The sequence below is a fragment of the Gallus gallus genome, chromosome Z, assembly GCF_016699485.2.
Source record: "Gallus gallus isolate bGalGal1 chromosome Z, bGalGal1.mat.broiler.GRCg7b, whole genome shotgun sequence".
NCBI lineage: Eukaryota > Metazoa > Chordata > Aves > Galliformes > Phasianidae > Gallus > Gallus gallus.
In genome coordinates, this window is record NC_052572.1 from 39,536,824 (window position 1) to 39,545,370 (window position 8,547).

An 8,547-nucleotide genomic window follows, 5' to 3' on the forward strand; every position below is an offset into this window, starting at 1 on the left:
CCCTTAGCAACACATCTCACCATGTGCCAATAGATGCCCAGCCAATACCCAATTAGCTGACAGGCCCTGGCCAATCTTTATAGCTTTCTATATGATGGAATGAAATAACTCCTTGCCTAATTCAGTCCAGCTGTTCTGACTGTACTCTGCCCCTTCTTTCTGAAGCTGAAAGGCACTGTCTCTTACTTGACAGCCACATGACCCAGATCTGGGTGTGCACCAGTCACTCAGAAGCAATTAATATATCAGTGCGCTATTATCGCTGCCTCAGCAGAAACCAGCACAGAATATTGATAATTACTCTGTTTTATTGCCAACTGGCACAAACATAGGTTTAAATTTGACTGAATATGTGTGGCAGGTGTGAGAGGCAGGTGTAACACTACACTGTGCTTTCTCCTCCACAGCATTCCATTGTTGCCTATGTCAAGCATGCCTATGCATGAGCTACATGCAATCTACTCATGAAAAAATATCACTAAAAACCACACAATCATGTTAAAAGTGTATGATCTCTTGGGGCCATGTTACTAGCTGGGCTGCTTCTGCACATCTCTGCAGCACCTTACATTTGGCCTTGTTAGGGCTCATTAGGTTATATTACAATGGACATAAGAGGGAGAACCAGGAATTCAGTACATTCCAAGGACTGAGCCAAATGAAAATACACTAACAGAAAATGCATTACTGTGGAGTTTTCAGGGTTGAAAAAATAATAGAAGACAAAGTCGACTATGAAATAAATATAGAAGAGACATATAAATTCATCTGAAAGAAGGATGTGCAATGAAATAAAATTATAACTTATAATAATAATGCAAAGAGAAACTAAAGTAGGAAATATCCCTATCAAAGACAAATGAAAATCAAGGAAGAGGAATGATGTGCAGAATCAAACTCTATAACCACAAAGTAGTTATAAAATCAGGTATGCTTAATCAACGCTGTGCAGACGCCGGGTGCAAAGGGGATATCTCCTCCTAGCTTGCACACCACCAGGAAAAAGCATGCTACAGATATAGGCTGAACTAATGCATAATCAGTAGTTTTCAGGAAATTGGATACATATTTATTACATTCCTGAGAACACTCACGCATGCGTAGTGAGTTATGAGGGTATCCTCCTGGATGAAGGCTCATCGTCTTCCTCGTGAAGGCTCATGGTCTTCGTCTCTGTAAACTTCTGACCCTGTGGGAGGGGCACCCCCAAACCAGTTTCAGCTTGCCCTATGGACGTCTAATCACCTCACTGCCAGAAGCCCTTGGGCTGTTTTCAAGCTCTTATCTTTATGGTCTTCATTCCCCTTGTTATTCCAGACCCAGTGTCTGCAAAAGTGCTTGCAATCCCTTATTTTTCTAACAACCTCTATACAAACTATCTCTACCCCTATCCCAGTTTCTGTGAAGCCCCTCTCCCTTTCTTACTGTGGGGCCCTTCTCTCTTACTGCAGGGTCTTTCCCTCATCCTTCAATTCCCCCCTTTTCTATAACCTAGCAGGACTTCTACCTGCTAGATCATTTTATTCTTTCTTAACATGTCCCCAAATAAGCCCCACTCTCCACCTTTTGCCTTAGCTCATGGTTCTTCCATACCTCATACTCCTTCCTAGTATTCACAGGCACATAGAGCACCTCATCACCACACAGGTAAAATGTACCAACAGTACCAAGATGATATAGGCCAAGAAAAACTGTTTCAACCATCCTAGATTTGGTAACCAGCTAGTAAGTATGCCCCATAAATCTACTTTCCAGACAGTGTTATCCTGACTTGTCCTATGCAGGACTTTTGTTTGCTTCCAAATTTTCTTTAAATCTGTTTCAATTCTCTGTTACTATAGCTTTTTCCAGCTGAGCTACTCCTAGAGCTGAGATAAGGGTTTTCAGAAAGCTGTGGTATCCCATATTATACCTAACTAGGGGGTTGTACATGTGCCTAGTTTGAATCCAGGGAGTTCTCAAGGGTTCCTGAGGTGTCTCTTCATGTTCCGTGATATGGGGTACCAAGTATCCCACAGTGCACGTCCCTGTCCAATTTAAAGGTAATGCTTTTCATGCCTGACCATCCCCACATAACCACCAGTACCCATGAGGTAATTTACATGGCCTGGTCATACTTTCTTGGTGGGTGAATGATGTTCCCATTCCTACAATTCCAAGTACGTTTTTATCTGAGATCCATTCTGATGCCTCATCTATTCTAGGATCACACCCCTCACCTTGCTTCCACTTCCCAGCTTCACTGATCCCTGATACTGCCCCAGAGTTTCTGTATTCCTGACTACACCCTATGTCTGTTAAGTTACGCCATCCAACCCCCACTCCACCTTTACTATCATTTTTCCTGTCTACAAAGATAGACCTAGCAGAGTTAAGAGCTAGTAAATCAAACTTAGGGTCCTTCTGTGGCTTATCTTCTATCCCAAATTTACATCTGCCGTGTTCCACCCAATTTTGAATTGTCCAATTTAGTGCTGCTATCCCGTAAATCGGCACTCTCCCCTCTCCTTTAGGGGGGGCCATATATATCCATCAAGATCTGTTGAGAACCTGGCCAATTTTCTCAGTCATTCTCAAGTAACTATTTTCTTGCCAAGCTGTGACTGCTACTACAACCACACTGACTGTCATCAAACTCCTATACATGCTTTTGAATCCTGATTTTCAGTGGTCCTTCCTCTTCCACTGTCCACTGTGGTCTGGGTGCTTTCTTCAGGTGGGTGTGATGTATCCAGTGTCAGTCCTACTTTCGCTGCTGTGTGGGTGGTCAGAAGTACTTGGTAGGGTCTTTCCCACCTTGGTTCCAAAAGTGAATCTGAGAGGGATTTAACATAGACGTAGTCGCCTGGTAATACATCATGCACTGGACCATCCAGGCCCTGTGCCCTGGTACCAAATACCATTTTCTCAATTTTTTTTTAACTACTTTGCCAAGCTGACCATATATTCACTCAACACTTCATCCCCCACCCGCATAGAGATTTTCTTTCGTGCAGTATAAGGTTGCCCATAAAAAATCTCATAAGGTCTTACTCATTCCTTGGTTCAGGGTTTAGTCCGAATTCTCAAAAGTACCAAAGATAGTACCTGCAGCCAGGGAAACCCAGACTCGGCCAAGTTTTACTGTCTGTAATTTGATCAGGTGATTCATTTTTCCACCTGTCCACTTGACTGTGGTCTATAAGGTGTGTGCAATTGCCAATCAATTACCAATAATGTGCTTATTTGTTGGACCACCTTAGCAAAAAAATTGGGCCTCGATCTGATGAGATCGCTACAGGAACCCCAAAACTTGTAATTATTTCATGTAACAGCATTTTCGTTACCTCCCAGGCCTTAGTAGTCCTACAGGGAAGTACCTCTGGCCATCCCGAAAAGGGATCAGTTAGTACCATCATACAACGATACCCCCTTTTTCTTGGGAGTTCCAAGAAATCAATTTGCCATTGTTGCCCTGAAGATTTCCTTTCCCAATAGCCCCACTTGTACCCTGTTACTGGTACTAGGATTGTACTTTGTAATGTCAGTTTGCCAAATACATTTTCTTATCCTCCCTTAGAACAAATTTCCATAGAATACTAAAGGGCACAACAACATATCCATCTGGGCATGCACCCATCTGTCAGCTTGCTCTTTTCCCTTCTAAATCATTACTTAGGTTCCTGTCCTCTTTAGAATATTTTACAGGTTCTGACTCAGGTTCAGAAATTTTAAGTTTACTGTCTGGAATTAAAGCCTTCTTCAACTGCCTGTTCTGCCACCTGATCTACCATCTTATTTCCAGTTTCCTGTACAGTGTTACCTTTCTGATGTCCTATACAATGTATAATGGCCATGCCCTTCGGTAGATTTACATCATGCTATTTTTCCTTGTGTGTGAGCAATCCTTGCTCTTTCCAGATGATATTATGAGTGTGTTGCATCCCAAATATATAATTAGCATCTGTTCATATATTTCAGGCTCTTGTCAAGGCCTTATTATTTCTGCCTTTTGAGGAAAAATCCCCCCAGGTAATGGTTGTGCTTCAATTACCTTGTCAGTAGCAGTTACTGCTTATCCTGCCTTACGGTTTCCTTGTCTCGCAAAACTGCTTCCATCGGTAAAAAAGGTGTCTTCTGCATCTTCTAAGGGTTTGTCTTTCAGGTCTGACCAGCAACAGTCTGTAGCTTCAGCTATTTCAAAGCAGTCATGAAATACTAGTTCTACAGGGGTTCCGCTAAGGAAAGATGCTGGGTTGACAATATTAGCTACAATTATTCCTACATCATCCTGCTCTACCAGGATGGCCTGGTATTTCAGGAACCTTTGGGGGTGAGAGCCAATGCCCCCTTTTTACCTCCTTCTCTCATCCTTCAGGAAAGAGAAAATACTGATTTTCAAAAGAAAGAGTGACCCTGTTCATGATTTAGTAATAGAAAAAACACTGATTAAAGGTGGTGGAAGTAAAAAAGAAGGAAAAAGACAAACATTGTCAGTTAAGTGAGGTCAGAAAATAAAGATGGCCCAGTCATTACAAAGTTAGGAGAGTAAAGAATACATATGGTTCTTAGCAAGAAAATCTATCACACATATTGAAAAATGTGTGGTGTTTATTGATAAAAGAATTGGGTGGTAGGAAAAGATTAGTCAAATGGAAAGATTTTAAATCACAGATTCGCAGGATTGCAGACAGGTTGGAAGGGGTTTCTAGACATCTTCTGGTACAACTCCTTCTGCACAATTATTTATTTGTTTATTCATTCATTTATTTTTACCACAACAGTTTCAGTGACCCTGACATTGGGCAGCATAGGAGAAATCCTGATTCCATCCTTTTTATACTTTCCCTTCAGCTCTATATTGATGAGAGAGGTCCTTTGAGCCTTCATTTCTCTATGCTAAGGCTCTCTAAACCTTTTCCTTATATAAGACTGTAAGAAACAAAACAAAACAAAACAGAACAAAATAATGAATGATGCAATTGTAAGTAACACTGACAAGACACAAGGAATATTTGTGACCAAATGTATAATCAATCAGATGAACATGGAATACTTTCAAATTAATATAAAATATATAATTGAGCATCATGTTCAACATAGAATGTACAGGATAGATCCATTAAAAAGGCTTACTTCATTGATACTGATTGTTATCAGAATCTAAAAATATTTTACCTAAGTCCCCTGCAGGTACTATTGCTGTCCTTGTGCACTGACATCTTTCTGTTGAACTGAATGATTGCTAGGATCCCCAGAGAAGTAAAATGGAAAGAATGATGCAATGTAGCTGAGGGAAAAGGGAGTTTTTTGCATCTAAACTCTGTCAATAAATAAATGAATAAGTAATTGGATAGATAAATAAATGAATGTACTTACATGAATATGATTAAGTTTCTACATATTCCCAAAAATAAACATAAGGTACTTGTTCAGATGTGTAACAACAATAACTTGAAATTTTGGACATATATATATATGTGTATTTGAAGTTTCTTAACACATTTTCAGAGTAGGAATACATTTTATGCAAGTTAAAAAACTCCTGGGTTGCAAAGCTACGAATGGAAAGACAATTTGAACAGAAAATAGAAAGCCAGTTTTAGATGAAAGAGCTCATGAGATATTTTTATAAAAGTACTCCATGATAAATTATAACTTGCTACATTTATGTCAACAAGTAAATGAATTCATTTCCTGTACCTATTTAAAATAAACTGAAGTCATTAAGCCCAAAGGACATATATCTTGTCCACTCAGTTAATTTAATTTCCCCACAGGAGGTTTAATAGCAGGACAAGTATGCAACCTATATCACACAGACTACTATCTAAACCCAAAGCAGAAGTTCTTGAAATTAGTTCATTATGAACTTCAAAAGAAATAATTTGAGATCTGAAATTTGCCCTATTTACTAAGCAGAAGATCTAACCGGTATGGCATGCCAAGCAATTATTAACATTCATAACTTTAATCAATGAGTAATTAGATCAATATAATATCTTATTACTTTCTATTCTCTCTCTTTTTTTTTTTTTTACCCAGACGATCAGAATGGTCTAAGAAATTAGACACTAAATGAAAAACAGATTATACTTCCTTACATAGTTTATTTCTTAGAAATGTTTATGAGTTCAAGTCTCACTACAGCAGTAGAACCTGGCACAGAACAATATTGAAATCAGAGTATGTTTAAGTTTTTACACCTCGTTAGTGGACAATTTTTTAAGTATTTACAACAGGAAGATGAATTACACTAACATGGCTGTGACTTAAATACTTCCAATAAAAAAATTGTATCGTACATACAAATTCATAGTCAAATTTTTTATTATCACTATTGGTATAATGATTTAGCTAAAATTAGCTATTCTATTTCTTTCCTGCAGAATACATTCACAGTGTCTCCTTCAGTTCAGAAAAGTGGCCAAATAATTCCTATGAAGCAAGCTGAAAACAAAAATAAATTGTCTTTTACGTAAATAATTGTTATAGAATAAATAGTATTGAATGTATTTTCTATTAGACATAATGAATTGTTTTAAAAGGAATGTCTTTGACAATATGTTACAGGTCATATTTTCTTAAACGGTTTATTACATCTGTTAATCTTAGCTACCTAAGAATTATAAATATTTCCTTTAATGTTATTTTTGAGTATCTTTTCTTTTTTTAAAATAAAGGAAACTCTGTTCTAGATAAGAATTTTAAGAAATTTTACGCATTATTTTTGTCATGGTAGTTCTTGAGATACCCTTAACATATTATGTTAAACATAGGTACAATAAGATCACCAAACCAGGAAAAAAGAATACAATTTGACAATATAATTTTTTTAAATTATTATTTGTTTTTATTTTCAAGTTACTTTTAACCTAAGGCTAAATTTTGTTTCTTTATTTGTTCCACTTCTGGGAATTAAGCTTCCTTGTATTTCTGAAAGAAAGCATTGTGTTCTGCTTACAAAAAAAACAAAATTTCTTCTGGTGGGCTCTTGGTGATACCAAGCAAGTATTTGGAGGTAGGCCAATAGGCATACAGAAAGAAGAGTAGAACTCAACCAACTCATGAAAAGGATCACTGGCTCTGCAAGAAAAATTATTAACATGCTTTTAAGGTTTTGTTATTTTGCTTATTCCCTAATGGTGGGTGCAAAAATAATTAAGCTTAGTGAAGATACTTGTTATCTTAACCAAACCAGAACCAAAATACATATCCAACACATGAAATCGCCTAAGCCCTAAGAAGGTAAACAATACAGTGCAGACAGAGGATGAAAGATGTTACATTTTCAATGCTAAGCTAGAACACTTCCTCCTTCACCTTACTTTATAGGAAGACCAGGACTGCAAAAGACTACTGAAAACTTGAAAACTTCATTTTTGAGCTTAAAATAGAGGATCCATTAAACAAACAAGCATAAATAAACCCCAACAAAAGTCAGGGATCTCAAGAGAGATAAACTTGCCACCACTGCTAACCCTTAAATGAGATCTGGAAAGGGGTGCATCCTGGCTCGATTCCTTCTGGTGACTCAAGTTCATTGCATGCACCTGAGCTCACTTAGGTTGGCCCTGCCTTCCCACCAGGTACTCAATCACTGTTTTAAGCCATGATTTAGCATTTCCACTACAGGTGGCATGTCCACACTCTTTATGCTCATTGTTCATACTCTCTGTTTTGGTCCTTTTAAAAACCTATGCACCTTCGAAAGAAAAATTCTAAAAGCCATGGCTTTCATTTGGCAAGACAGAACTAAAATTTAGATAGAGTGTTCCTCCGTTTTATTATCTCTTGACATAGGGTGGCAAGATGCAGTAGTATTCATCTCTCTGTAACTGTACTGAATTTATCTGAATCTGTGCAACGCAGATGTGACTATTCTTGTTGCTGTAATGCTATATAAGGTCTACAGGTCTTCAGATATTAACAAGTTCACATTAGCAAAAGCCCCGCAGATCTCAGAGTATATATAGTGATATTTCCATTGTTTAAAACTGTATATTTACCTTACTAATAAATGGCTTGCTCCAAATTAAATATTAGACTATCCTATTTTTGAAACAAAAACACATTTTTGCCTTTCACAGAAATAATTAACATCTGCATGAAGAAAGAGTTAAAATGCTATTTTTCAACTTTGGAATAGCATCTCAGAAGCCCAGGATTTAACTCATAAGAAAAACTATTTGTGGATTCAGAAAAAAGACCATATAAGGGAAATACATGTACATTATAAAGTTACAAAAACATGTACATGCTTGGAAGCTTGAGTCAGCATCTTCCTAATTTTAATTCAGGTTTTAAATATATCTGGCTATATTCACTATTTCTTTTTTAATTTATTTTCACAGATGAATATAAGTTGAAGCCACTCTATTTTTCAGTCACCAACAATGAAAATGGAAAAAGGAAAGGATGCTTAAATATATACACACAGATGTAAATCAGAAACTACTTACTGAGCAATTAAGTTGATTTTTATCTTGAATTAAGAAAAATGAAAATGCCACTAGCAAAAATTAATAAATGTGCTAAGACTAGTTAACAGGGCATAAAAACTCAAAA